Raw genomic sequence first — 15,415 nt, 5'->3', positions numbered from 1 at the left:
TTTCATGAAGTCAAGGAAGCAGATTCTCAAACAGTGTTGTATCGTTAGTTTTCATGAAGTTTAGCTTGTAGTTTCTCAATCAGTTTGGTATCGTTAGTTTTCATCAGGTTAAGCACATAGATTCTCACACAGTGTTGTATCGATAGTTTTCATGAAGTTAAGCAAGTAGTTTCACAACCAGGTTGTATGGTTACTTTTCATGAAATTAAGCATGTAGTTTCTCACACAGTGTTGTATCATTAGTTTTCATGGAGTCAAGCGTGTAGTTTCACAAACAATGTTGTATCGTTAGTTTTCAAGAAGATAAGCATGTAGATTCTCAGACAGTTTGGTATCGTTAGTTTTCATCATGTTAAGCATGTAGTTTCTCACACAGTGTTGTATCGATAGTTTCATGAAGTTAAGCTTGGAGTTTTAGCCAGCCCCCATGCTTGCCATTTTGTATCCTGCCTTGAAGAGAAGTTGAATTTGGTCCTTGGAGGTCTACATACTCCTCAAGAACATTTTTCAAAGGATCTGACTCCCTCTTCTGACCTCCACAGATGCAGGTATGCAACATTGCACAGACACATATCCAAAAGAAGCATTCATAAAAATACATGTAAAAATGATAAATGCATCTACTTCTACACTTCACTGGAGACTTAGAGCAAAGATGCTCTGCCCCCTTGGCCTCTCATGTCATCTCCACCCCCCCAAACACACATAATTGGCTTTCTGATTCAAGTCAGAGTTAAATCTGGCAGGTACCAAATGTCAGCTCTCTAAGGCATCCACAATTTTTCTTGGGATAATGTTTTGAGGAACCTAAGGTTAGGACATCAATCTATGGGAGACGAGACTGCCACGTTTGAAGAGGTGAGGTGCAATTCTTGGCCTCACATCAATAAGTGAGGAAACATTTTACAGAAAGTGAGGGAAGGAGGAGGAGATTACAGTTAAGAAAAATCTGAACTCAGAAACTATAGAAGTACAGAGCAGCTGAGTAGTAAAATGCAGCCACCATCAGGAAAGTCACAGTCCTGACAGAGAGATGATTCTATTCCATCCAAAATGAAGTGGCCACTGCTTCTGCTACTGCTGGGTTTGGAGCTGACACTATCTGTGTCCATGCAGAAAGAAAAACTAGTCTCATTGGAAAGAACTTCAATCCACAAAAGGTACACTCATCGGGCTTGGGGACGTCTGACCCAGAGGGTGCTCCTGGGAACTCTGAAGCCAAGTAGGGCCATTGAGGGGAGGGTTGTGGCTCCTCACTCTGTGAGACAAATGAGAGGCTTCAGACTCTGAAACAAGACCACCCTTGTGCTATCCTCATCTAATAATGCCTGGGGTCCCTCAATTCCACTGAGAGAAAGATGGGATCTTAAGTATTGTGCCAAATAAAGTGATGCCCAGGCCCATGGGTCAGTTCAAGTGGAAACATGTCCATGAAGTGTCCCTGCCCCTCCTCTCTTAACAATTCACTTATCTATTACAGATTCAGGGAAAATAGCATTCCATTCTTTTGGCCTCTGACAAAAGAGAAATGATAGTGGAACATGGAAGCATGAGAATGTTTGTGGAATACATTCATCTCTTCAATTACTTGTCCTTAGCTTTTAAATTCCATACCATGTAAGTGAGATGTTCTTATCTGAGAAAGAAGAAATGGAAGCCTGTCATGATCTCAGGCCTTCACACATGCGCAAGAACACACACACACACACACACACACACATATACACAAAGAAACATATGGCCCTCATTACATGTACAGGTACACACACAAACACAGATACACACACACACAGATACTAAAACAAGATTTCAAAACTGGGGTGTTTTCAAAAGTCAGAGAATAGCATTGGTGACAGGAACATATTTACTGGGGATTTAATAAGCAAAGGTCAGAGGAATTTATGAAACCATAGTGAAAGAAATGTACAGCACAGCTTAAATGTAGATTATCATGAGGTAAATATTTCTGTCTAGTTGTTAGCCACAAAATTTCACCCCTTCAACTGCATTAAAGGGGGTATTAATTCTCCACTGTATATTGGAGGTACACAATGGGCAATGTTTGAAAGCACTAATTTGATGCAGATGCTGGACATCTGGGTGATAATCTGCACAAGTGAGTGACACTGGGAAGTAGTCACAGTTGTGACAGTGATTTGAAGTGATTTTCATTCTTTTTGTAAATGATAAGCAAACACGTGATTAGTTAAGTATTAAGTATAAGTGAAATAACACAAATGAATGACTTTGCTCATTTTATAAAAACATTCAAAAGTTAAGTGTAATTAGAAATGGGAGACTTGTTTAGAACAGAGGCTAAGGGGCCCAGCCAGAGCAGTACCCATAAGCACCAGCTGATTCCATTTCACAGTGTCAATGAAGAGTGCACAGAGCTGTATGTAGTATGTGACAAAACAGAAGAGGTTGGTGTATATGATGTCAAATGTAAGTATACAAAAATCTACGTATCTATCCATAAGGAACTTATAAAAACCATAATATCTCTATTGTGGGTGTGTGTGTGTGTGTCTGTGTGAGCACATTTGCCTTATTGTTGGGAATTGAACTGAGGGTCTTATACATACTAGTCGAACTCTCTACAACTGAACAACACCTCAACCCTCTTCAGACACTCAGTTGGTTGCTGATCATTGTTTATTTAGCTAATGCAACAGAGGTCATCTAATAACTAGCATCCCATTCTTGGGCAGGTGGAACAAGTAAGGTAAGATGGTTTCTTGTCTCCTGCCTTCTGTCTGATTCTGCCCCAGTAGATGCCACCAGTCCACATCACTCAGGATGCAGCAGCAGGTACATAATACAGTGAGCTTATGACAGGCAGATAGAGATCAATGGAAGCTGCTGATTGAAGTAGACAGGAGTTGGAGAGGAGAGTGGCTGCTGTGACTAATTGTTCACTAGAGGTTTCTTCAAGATGTCCAAAGAAGTATGGGTAGAAAGCACCAGACCTTTTCGCCAATCTCTATTAGAATATGCATTTTGAGTTTTACTTGTGATATAGAATAGGTAAAAGGTTTCAATAATTTCCTGTGGACCAAATAATTTCTCAGTTGTGTTCCATTTCTTCCACAGATAACGGATATAATAAATTTACTATACTTGATACAGACTATGATGATTATATTATAATTCATCTCAGAAATATCAAGATTGGGGAAACATTCCAGTTGATGACGCTCTACGGTAGAGTATTTTCCCAAAGACACTGGTAATGGGATGGGACAAGAAGAGAAGAAAGAAACCCTAGCTCTAACATGGGCTACCCAGCCTGGCCCTGAACTGCCTCTTTTTTCCATATCTACTGCAGACAAATGGTCACCTCTGTTATCCCTCAGTCACAGTGGTGGGGGTGGGAGGTCTCTGAAATCCCTCACTATGCCAGTAAGATATCCTATGGAGGCCAAATTCATGACAGGTCATGCCCACGCCTGATAATCATGTTCTTAACCATTTCCCCATGCTTCAGCTCTGTGAATGTGGTCAATACACAAGATGCAATCACTACTGTCACCATTATTTTTTGCAGGCTGGAAAACAAAGTTGAGTTCAAAAATCAAGAAAACGTTTGGGGATCTATGCAAGAAGCAGGGAATTTTTAAGGAAAATATATTAGACCTAACTGAGCCTGGTAAGTCAGGACTCACACCTGTTTTATATCATGGAAAGAACATACCAGGTAGCAACCAGACACATGTTGCCCCTAGAGAAGCATGTAGTATCTCTTGTGGAAATAAATTGGACCTGGTACCTGAATGTGTTCTTATTCATACCCTGCCTATCACTGCCTCCAGGCCCAAGTTGTAAGAATGGCCTGAGCCTCCAGGTGGGTAATCTCCAGTGAGAATGAAGAGTAGGTGAGCAAAAATGAGGCCCTCTCGAAAGCATTGTATTGTGCCCTAAAATTACAATAAAAATAATTGATAAGGAAGCTTTGAGGAGAGATTGAAATTTGGTTTCCAAATTTCTGGGTTTATGATTTAGTCCTGTGATGAGCTTTTCAGTAAGTGACCCAAGTGTTTAAGTAAGGAAACAAGGATTTGGATGGACATAGATGCTGTACTTTTGTGTGAAAAGTGATCAGCAAAGCATCAATAGTCATTAAGAATGTGAGTGTAGATGTTCACCAGTGGCTGGGTCCACCTCACTCCCACTCCTGCTAATAACATCTTCCTGTGAGGTCTGTACATCCTTACTCCTTACATGGGAATGGAGCATCAGCATCACAATCTGCATTTCTCCTCCAGCCTGGAGAGCACCATGAGTTCCTTCATCTATAATCTTTCCCATTCATTCCAAGGCTTCATTCTGATGATATGTGAAAACCTTTAAAGATGCTTTTATCATTAAGTCTCAATTTACTACAATTTCTTCATAACTTTGTAATGAGTCCTCCTCTGTTTCACCAGCCAGTTCCCAAATAATGGCACAGATTTGATATTAATTATGACACTTTGGCCTGTAGATTAGGCTTGATGCTACTTAGCTCTTATATTAAATTAACCCATTTACATTAATCTACATTCACATGGTGTTACCTCTTGTCCATATTCCTCTGGCTGCCAACCATGCCTTTTCCTCTTCCCTGAGTTCTCTCTCTCTCTCTGCCTTTAAGTCCCACCTAATTGTCCTGCCTATTAGTTGTCCATTCATCTCCTTCTAAAAACAATCACAGTGACACATCTTCCCACAATGTACAAATATCACACAACAGAGTTTCTTATGCAAAAGATAGTGGGAATAAGCCTAGGATCTTTCATTACTGTTAGTATCCATATGGTATCAATAAGGATAACGTCATTTATTCTATGCCTTTTGATCTGTATTCTGGTCGGTAACATCAGTTGGGTGATCACGGAAGGTATGTGTCGTCACACTTTACTGTGTATGACAGAATGGCTCTATGTCCTGAAATCAGCTCTAGCAGTGCTTAATGAGTGTCTGCATTCTTTCTTCTTGGCTTCCTCAGTGTTGAGTGGGGACTCCTAACCTGGACTCCAACATCATCCCTTCCTCTCCACACCCTGTTCTGTGACAAGTCCTGTGATCTGATTGCCATCGATGCCCCCCAGGAAAGCATATACCCTACATCCCCAGCATCTTCCCTGATTATCTAGGATGACTCATTCAGAATCAAAAGGTTTCTTTTAAATGTCTCTTTGTCATACCCATGACAACTCTGCATGAATGTCTTCCTGTACCTGTTCAATAAATGATTAACCTTGCAGTTACTTGCATGTCTCTCTGTCCAATAAATGTGGGTATGACAGTGAATGGATGAACAGACTTGCTGGGTCCTGTAGCCAAGATCCTTCCTCATGTTCTAGGATTGAACCTGAGATTCAGGTTTTATCCCCTCTGCAATAATTTCAAGTCCCAATGAGTGTTGCCTGCTCATATGTTCTCCTGTTTCAGTGACATTATAATGACCATAGGAACACAGACTGGCTGCACACTTTTTCCAACCATTGTCTCATAAATTCACTGGGAACACAGACTTGCTGCACACTTCCTCCATCCACAGAGCCTCTTTTTTCAACAGGGCACGGAGAGACACAGGCCTCTGAGGCTATGTCTACACAGCATGGTTTTAGATGTACACCTTGGAAAAAGAATGGTTTGGTCACTAGAGGCACAAACGATAAAGAGAATGGCTGCCTACCTCCCCAAAGCATGCTCTGACCCCTAGATCAATAGATTAAGTTGGCTTCAAGCTCATGGTTCCTGACTCATTATTGGTAGGCTTTGGAAAATGAAGCAAAACACTATTTAGAAAGACAACCAATAAGTCTGGCATTGGGGGCACACACCTTTAATCCCAGCACTCAGGAGGCAGAGGCAGGTGGATCTCTGTGAGTTCAAGACCAGCCTGGTCTACAGAGCAAGATCTAGGACAGGCTACAAAACAATATAGAGAAACCCTGTCTCTAAAAACCAAAAAAAAGAGAGAGAAAGGCAACCAATTATGCTGCAACCCCCTCACTCCCGCCCCCCATCCTGATGCTCATCGTTGGCCCACAATGCCTTACTGGATATTCATAACCTCATAAAAAACAACATTAGGCAAGATCATTTGGAGATGGTAAAAACAAGATCATTTGCCATCTATAAACATGTCTGTCCTAGAGCTAAAGTGAGTGATGACTGCTTTTCTACTAATTATAGAGTTTGCTTGATGTTTGACTCCACTTATGAAAAACGGGATTCTCTGGGCTCTCTAATCACTGAGCTGTCATTTTCCCCCAGTTGTACCTATCCAATAGCTTCCTAAGACACTCCCAAATCTGATACCAGGTTCCTTGTTTCATTCCTTTTGAAAAGACTGTCATGTGTGTTTCCTGCATATGTATGCTGTGTGTGTGCATAAAAACTAGAGTTGGTCTCAATTGTGTTGGTCTGTCACTCACCATACCATAATATAGGGAGTCATTATTGGTTTGAGGAGGGTCTGGCACTAAACAAATTCCCTGAGACCTACAAGGATGACACCAACTGGCAATCTATGCAATAGTTGAGAGGGTATCTTACATGCCCTTCCTTGATAATGAGATTGATGACAACATTATATGCCATCCTAGAGTCTTCATCAAGTGGCTGATGGAAGCAGAGGCAGACACACACAGCCAAACACTGAAATAAAATCCTGGAAACCAGTTGCAGGGTGGAAGGACTGATGAGCAAAGGGGCCATGACCAGGCAGGTGAAACCCAGAGAAACAGCTGACCCCTCAAGGTCAACTAACCAACATGTTACCCTTGACTGATGTTTTAATGAGTGTTTCTGTTGCTGAGAAGAGACACCATGATCTTGGCAACTCTTACAAAGAAACACTTAATTTGGGTGGATCATTTACACTTTCAGAGCTTTAGTCCATCATTATTGTGACAGGAAGAAGGCTGCCTATAGGGAGTTGTGGTGCTAGGGCTGTGAGTGGTAGGTCTTGCAGACAATAGGAAGTTAACTAACAGTCACACTGAGGGAGCTTAAGAAAAAAAGAGTCCTCAAAGCTCACCCCCACAGTGACACACCTCCTTCAACCAGGTCACAACTTCAAATGAAAGCCTTTTGCTTATTTCCCCAGTCACTTATCTCTCTTTTGACTTAAGTTTCCCCACTACTTTCTAGAAAGTAATGTTTTTCTTTGTCCCTTCTTATAATAAAGAGGAATAATTTAACCACAGGTTAATATTGCAGGCCCATTCCAATGAATGTTACTAGACTGAATAGATTTACTGGCCTTCAAACCTCAGGATGCCCTGCCTCTGCTTCCCCAGTGCTGTGATTACAGGGAAACCCTACCATACTTTGCTTCTTCTGTGGATGCTAGGGATTCAAACTTAGGTCCTTAGGCTTTAAGGAAAAGTACCTTACTGATTAATGCGCTCCCCCAACATGGCATCTTTTTGAGATGTCTAGCCTCCTCTGGGAGCATCCTTCCCAATTTCAGTAGTAGACAGTAAATCAGACCTTGTGTTGCTTACAAGTGTGCTCCTAGTGTTCTTTAGTCATGCGATATTAAAATTATGAGAGAAAATATAGGTTATTCCATGATGTAGAAACACCAGCCCATATCATAAATGCAATGCTTGGTTTGATGTTGTGCTCCTAATAGGGGACAGAATCAAGGAAGTCTTCAAAGTTTAGTTCAAGATATCACAATGAGAATGTTGCAATTGCTCCAAATCTCTTGGGAGAATAGATTCAGTGGAGAAGGGAAGGTCCCAGTTTGAAATCTTTCATTATTTAAGTAGGCCACTAAAAAGGGTCTAGGGCCAGGAAGATGACTCAGTTGATAAAGAGCTTTTCCTGTGCAAGTATGAGGTCCTGAGATTGATCCCTGGGTCCAAACAAAAGTGTTCAATGGTGGAGCACAGTGGCACATGCTTGTAATGCCAAAACTGCATAGATGGAGACAGACAGATCCCTTGTGCTCAGCTTGATGGCTGGCCCAGCCTCTAGCTCAGCCTGCTGGACCCCAGGGAAACTACAGTCCTGGTTTCCAAACACCATGGACAACCTTTGGCAAACAACACTCAAGGTTGACCACTGACCTCCACACACGCATGCACACATGCAAACAAGTACCAGTACACACACACTTACGTGAACACCAACACTGGTAAACACACACACACCTGCTGCACACTTCCTCCTTCCACAGAGTCTCATAAATTCCCTGGGACCAGAGACTTGCTGCACACTTCCTCCATCCACAGTCTCCTAAATAACTTGGGAACCCAGAGTTGCTGCATGCTTAATCCATCCAAAGAACCTCCTTTTCAATATAACCTGGAGAGACACAGACACAAGCTTCTGAGGCTATGCCTAGTCAACATGGTTCCAGACGTGCACCTTGGAAAAGAGAATGGTTTGGCCACTGGAGGCACAAAGGATAAGAGAAAATGTTGCCTACTTCCCCACAGCATGCTCTGACTCCTAGATAAAGAGATTAAACTGGTTTTAAACTCATGGCTCTTGAATCAAGTTATTGGTTGGTGTATTTTGCTAAAATATCAGGAAAACACTATTGAGAAAGATAGCCAATTTTGCTGAAAACTCCCTCTCTCCTCACACCCCACCTCCTGATAGCTATGTTTCGTAGGCTGGCCTGAAATTCTTGGGTCCAAGCCATTCTCTGGCCACAGTCTCTTAAGTGACTGCAACTACACTCAATTGCTTCCATGGACTGATTTTCATTTTTTTAATTTTGTATTTAAGAGGCAAAAAGAATCTGTTCACAACACAAGCTATACTTAAAAAATAAATAGCAGTTCTAATATAGGATTCTGTTAACAGGAAATGACTTGACAATGCCACCATGAAACAAGAGATCACAATGCAAAGAAAAGCACAGAAAAACTTTATGCTACTCCCAGGTCAAGAAGGCAGCTTGAATTCATCCTGAAGCTGCCTCTTTAACACCAAACACTTTGTTGGAATAAGTCATGAAATAGTAAAACATTCAAACTCAAGGAGGAAATAACAAACCTCAACACGGGGCAATTTTTTCTAGGGGAAGATACAGGGAAATTGTTGCCAGGGTAGACTATTCTACATTTTCTGGGGGCTTACTGAAACTAACCAGCAGAGAGGACTGGGGGTAACTATCACAAAGAAATGTCACATAATGTGGTGCCCCTCAGAGGAACCAAGGCTGAAGCAGAGGGATTTTCAGAAGAATTCCCAAGGTAACACAAATAGCATAAAAGACAACTTTCTGTGACTGCAGAAGCAGGCACCATCCATGTGAAATATCAAAACATCAGTTGGCACCTTAGAGCTGGCCTGGCGTTTAGATCTAAGAGTCCTTATTTCTACAAGCTTGCCTGATGCTCATCATTGGCCCACAATGCCTTACTGGATATTCATAATCTCACAAAAGAGCAACATTAGGCAAGACCATTCTGAGATGGTAAAAACAAGATCATTTGCCATCTATAAACATGTCTGTCCTAGAGCTAAAGTGAGTGATGACTGCTTCTCTTCTAATTACAGAGTTTCCTTGATGTTTGCTTGATGTTAGGGTTGTCCCAGGGTACCTTTATGGAAACTCTCACATTCTAGTTCTCATCTTCCTGAATGTATGAATTTTCATGAGTATGCCCCCTTCAGCCTGCTTGAAATATGAGGCTACCTACTAAGCCTCTCCATTCAGTGTTGTGAATTGAAAAGATGTGTCTCTTACTAAAGCATCTTCTGATTGTTTTAATAAAGAGCTCAATGGTCAATAGATGAGCAGGTAATATTGGCAGGACTTCTGGGGAGAGACAGGAACTTGGAAAGAATCTGAGGCATGAGTGATTTTCCAGTCAGACACAGAGAGATTCGGTGTACAGAGGGGAAATAGCTAAAGGTCCATGTGTACTTGAGCAGTCAGAATACAAACAGCTGCCGTAGAGTGAACACAACAAATTCTCAGAGTTGGGAAGCCAGTGACAAGTGCTATATGCTAGGTTGAGCCATGCCACAAATAACCTATCTGCTTAAGATTTGCCACACAGAGACATAGGAGTTTGCAGATGAGTAGAAATTCAGGTCTAGACCAAGAAATGCTGTGAACAGGTATAATATGGTTGAACATATGCATAGATGGCAAATAAAGAAAAGAAAATGAGTATAGGCAGTCATAAAAAATAGTTTAAAATCATAACATAAAATCTTTAAAAAAGAAATAAATTAACATTGAAAAAATAAGCCACATGAGGATGGGAAATATCATGAAATAGAATGTCTGAATTCTATATAGACTGCCTTATTAACTTTAAATCTTTTAAATGCTAATGATAAAAAAGCAGCAGATGCTGAGAGACATTGGATTATGGAAACTACTAAATTAAACCAACTTATATATTTTAAGGATGTCTTAACTTTAGAATGAACGTCAGAAAATGTGTTGAATTGAGGGGAAAGTTATGCCTTTGTTTCCACAGGAAATGAAAAGGTAGGGATTCCTTCAAAATTAATACAGATGAGATCTGAGCAGGGAAAATTGGCTACAGACATAACAAAAGAAACAGAGAAAAGCTATAAGGCAGGTGACATATATGCTGATCCCTCTACTATGGAAACAGCTCTAAGACTAGATGAGACATGATAAATCTTGTTGGTTATAGAATCCTCATGAGTTATAATTACATGTCATCCTTTCATATAGCATGGATGGAGATTTACATTACAGTTTGGTTATGCAGTCTAAATAGCGTATAGAGTTGACAGATGCCTTTTACCTGTCCAAACATAGAGCAGAAAATTATCTTTAGCTGATATACACATATCTTATATTCTACACTTCTATTAACACAGACATGTGTGTTACTGTTAAAAGTATGTGTGTTTTCAGAATAAAAGGATAAAACATCAATGAAGACAAGTAGCCCAAGTGATCCAGCCTCTCAGAATGCCTCTGTTGCAGTCTCTTAAAAAATCTGCATCTAGAACAATTTCAGAGATGGCCCAGCCTTATTGACTACTCGAGCTCAGTTAAGCCCTGCATTTTCCCATCATTCAGAGACTCTCCTAGGATTTGACCATTATTCAGGTTGTTTCAGGGTTCCCTAAAGATGCTATCACTCCCAGACAACAGGAAGTAATTTTAAGAACACAACACCCACATTCCCAAGATGTGGAGTGGGTGGTTTTTGGCCATTCAATGAATTGTGTATGCTTATCATTAGGTGGGTAAGGGGTTGGTTTCAAGCTGTGATTGGTCACTTTAGGGGGGGAAAATAAGCAAAGGAAGGTAGATTTAGTGATCTTTCTCTAAAAAGATAGAAGGGGAATATAAGAATATTAGAATAAAAGGGTAGATTATTGAATCTACTTTTAAACTAAAAAGCAACTACTTGTCTCAAATATTTTCCATTGGTATGGATTTTTGTATGCTGATATGAATCTAAGGTTATTTTTACTATAAAATTCTACATATATGTTTCTACTCCTTTTTAAGGCATTGTATTCATGTAGCTCTTTTAAAATTGTAATATAAGTTGTGTACTGATACCACCCACCTTTAATCACAGCATTTGGGAGGCAGAGGCATAAGTTCAAGGTCAGCTCAAAAGAGAAATTTCAAAGCAAGTTACAAAACGCCTCAAGGCAATAAAATGAAAACAGGGTTTCAAAAATTACAGGTCAGTTGCCAGGCATGGTGGCTCATGCCTCTAATCACAACATTTGGGAGACAGAGGCAGGTGGATCTCCAAAGTAAGTTCCAAGACACCTATGATTATTATCCAGAGAAACACTGTCTCAAAAAGAATGCACCACAGGATATAAACCAATGCAAAGGGGAAGTTTATAGCAGTAGATGCTCACTGTAAAAGTGATAAAAAGTAAACAATCAAATTCTGCACCTCCAGGAACTATCAACAAGAATGAACTAAATGAAAAACTAGCAGAATGGAGAAGATAAAAATTATAGCCAAAATAAAAGAAAAGAGACTAGAAAAACTTTAATTTGATGAACTGAAAAGTTCCCTTTCAGAGACATGAAACTGGTAAATCAGTAAATAGGCTAAGAAATGAGATTCAACCAAATTAGAAAATGGCTACTTCACAACTAGTCCCACAGGAACAAAAGAGGCCCCAAATCAAGACTGAATGACAGCTATCCACTTAGACAACATGTAAGAAATAGACAAAAACCTAGAGACCGGACCATTAGCATTCATCCAAAAGAAAGACAGAATCTGAAGCTGACTTCTGCACACCACTGGAGTCTTAGAGCAAAGATGCTTTGCTCACCTGGCCTCCCACTTCAGCTCAACCCCTCTTCACTTAATTAACATTTTCATTACAAGCCAGATCCAAAGTTACATCTGGCAGGTTTCAAATGGCAGCTCTCTAAGGCTTCCACTATTTTTCTTGAGACTATGTTTTGAGAAATGTAAGGTTACTGAATCAATCCATGGGAGATGAAAGGGCCAAGTTTGAAGAGGGCAGGAGTAATTCTCGGTCTCACTTCAGTAAGTGAAGAAACATTCCACAGAGAATGAGGGAAGGAAGAGGATATCCATAGTTTTAAACAAAAACTGAACTCAGAAACTGTACTATTGCAAACAGGCTGGTGAGTGGAGTGCAGCCACAACCAGGAAATACTGAGTCCTGATGGAGAGACGATTCCATCCAAAATGAGACTGCTGGGTAGAACAGAGACTAAGGGGGCCAGCCACAGCAGGACCCATAAAACCAGCTGTCTCTCTTTCACAGTGTAAATGGAGAGTTCACCAAGCAATATTTAGTTTGTGACAAAACAGAAGATGATGGTGAATATGATGTTATATGTAAGTATACAAATATCTGTGTATCTGTGAATAATGATCTTAGTAAACCCTAATGTCTTTATCGTGTGTGTGTGTGTGTGTGTGTGCGCACACGCGTGCGCGCATGCATGTATGTGTGTGTGTGTGTGTGTGTGTGTGTGTGTGTGTGAGAGAGAGAGAGAGAGAGAGAGAGAGAGAGAGAGAGAGAGAGATCACATGTGATGCATTGCTGGGGACTGAATTGAAGGCCTTGTGCATATTAGTCAAACTTGCTACTACTGAACCACACCCCCAACCCTCTTCATATTCTCAGCTGCTTCCTGATCATTGTGTATTTACCTAATGCATCAGGGGCCATCTAATAACTACCATCCCAGTCTTGGGCAGGTTGAACATGTAAGGTAAGATGGATTCTCATCTCCTTCCATCTGTCTGATTCTGTCACAGTGGGTACCACCAGTGCACATCACTCCGGATGCAGCAGCAGGTGTTTGATACAGTGAGCTTATGAAGACAGAGAAAGGTCACTGGAAGTTGCCGATGAAGACAGGCTTTGGAGAGGATAACAGAAGAGAGTTGCTGCTGTGACTAACTGTCCATTAGAGGTCAAGCCATCAGCATCCTTTCTCCTAGAAATTACTTCATGAGAGCTACAGATAGAAATCATTAGACATGCCAGGCGTTGGTGGCACACACCTTTAATCCTAGCATTCGGGAGGCAGAGGCAGGCGGATCTGAATGGTGATTCAGCTCAGTGAACATGATCAATACACAAGATGCAATCACTACTGTCACCATTATTTTTCACAGGAAGAAAACTAGAGCTGAGTGCAAACATCAAGGGAATGTTTGGGGATCTCTGCAAGAAGAATGGAATTGTTAAGGAAAATATATTGGACCTAACTGAGTCTGGTAAGTCAGGACTCATATATTTTTCTCTTCCTGATTTTATATCATAGAAAGGACAAACCCTGGACATTGGCAACCAGACATGTGTTGCCACTAGAGAAGCATCTGGTATCTCTTGGGGAACTGGACCTGGCACCTGAATATATTCTTGTTCATACCCTGCAGATCGCTGTCTCCAAGTCCAAGGCCTGAGCCTCCAGGTGGGTAATCTCCAGTGAAGAGGGGGTGGGCAAAAATGAGGCCCTTCCTAAAGCATTAGTATTATGCCCCCAAATTACATTAAAAACAGTTGGTAAGGAACCTTTGAGGAGCACTTCCAATTATCTGGCATTGTGACTTAGTCATATGATAAGCTTTTCAGTAAATGATCCAAGTGATTAAGTAAGGAAACAATGATGTGGACAGACAAAAATGCTGTATTGTTGTGTGAAAAGGGATCAGTCAAGCATCAAATGTCATTAATAATGTTAATATAAGCTGGGCGTTGGTGGTGCACGCCTTTAATCCCAGCACTCGGGAGGCAGAGGCAGGTGGATCTCTGTGAGTTCGAGGCCAGCCTGGTCTATAGAGTGAGTTCCAGGACAGCCTCCAAAGCCACAGAGAAACCCTGTCTCAAAAAACCAAAAAAAAAAAAAACAAAAAACAAAAAAAAGAATGTTAATATAGATGCTAGGTAGTGTCTGGTGTCTACCTCCCTCCACTTCTCCTCCATACTGGAGAGCACACTGAGTTCCCTCATTTTTCCTCTTTCCCATTTATTCCAAGACTTAATTCTGATAATATATGAAAGCCTTTAAAAGTACTTTTTATCATTGTAGGAGGAAAACAATGCCACCATTAACCATGTGACTTACTAGAGATGCATACAGATGAGGAAATAAAAAAGAGCGGTTTACCACACCGCTAACCACACCCACTTTAGGCATGACTAAAGACGTATATGGACAGACGTAAAGATGTATACAGACGTAGGCGGTGAACTACGTCACTAGCCAGGCCCACTTTTGGGCATGGCTAGGGGCATTATGGGGGAAGGTATAAAAGACTGAACAACGGAAGTCTTGGTCTCTTTTTCCGGCTTTTGGATTCCAGTTCAGCGGCGGAAAACTACTGGGCTCATCTGGGTTACTTGTTTGGTATCTTGTGAGTAATTTCTACAATAAATACTTAGTTTTACTTTCAGTAAGTGTACCGTTTATCATTACAGCATCATATTATTTCTCAACTACTTTGAGTTCTGAAAAGGCTTATTCTATAATCAACCAATGTTAGAAGTCCTAGTAATACTTGTACAAATGAAGACTGACAACACCCTAGCATATGTCTCTAGTAAATGAAATAGTTTTTTGCTTATTACAATACAAAACATATAGGTATACCACACATTACTACAAGGCAAGCAGTTATAGAATGATCAAGATGAACTCTAAAAGATATGCTAAATAAACAACAAGGGGTTTAAAGACGTGCAGAAATAGATTGCATAATGCTTTATTAACTTTGATTTTCTGAATGTTAATGAGAAAGAATTGACTGCCGTGGAGAGAAATTAGATAATAGAAAAAAAACCTATAGAATTAAATCAGCTGGTATATTTTAAAGATGTGCTGACCTCAGAATGGGAACCAGGATGTGTGTTATGTTGGGGAAGGGGGTTTGGGAAGAAGAAAAGTGACATATACCACAAAATTGATAGAGATTAGGGTTTGAACAAAAGACACTCCTTG

The 15,415-nt window shown here is 40.6% G+C and overlaps 1 pseudogene; it reads left to right on the top strand.

Moving 5' to 3' along the window:
* Positions 1–1,053: 1,053 nt before the first annotated feature.
* Positions 1,054–13,880, top strand: LOC101834078 (annotated as a pseudogene).
* Positions 13,881–15,415: the final 1,535 nt, after the last annotated feature.

Source organism: Mesocricetus auratus, unplaced genomic scaffold (assembly GCF_017639785.1).
Source record: "Mesocricetus auratus isolate SY011 unplaced genomic scaffold, BCM_Maur_2.0 Super-Scaffold_100009, whole genome shotgun sequence".
In the NCBI taxonomy this organism is placed as follows: domain Eukaryota; kingdom Metazoa; phylum Chordata; class Mammalia; order Rodentia; family Cricetidae; genus Mesocricetus; species Mesocricetus auratus.
The sequence above is the reverse complement of the archived record's forward strand: the minus strand, read 5'-3'. Positions and strand labels throughout refer to the sequence as shown.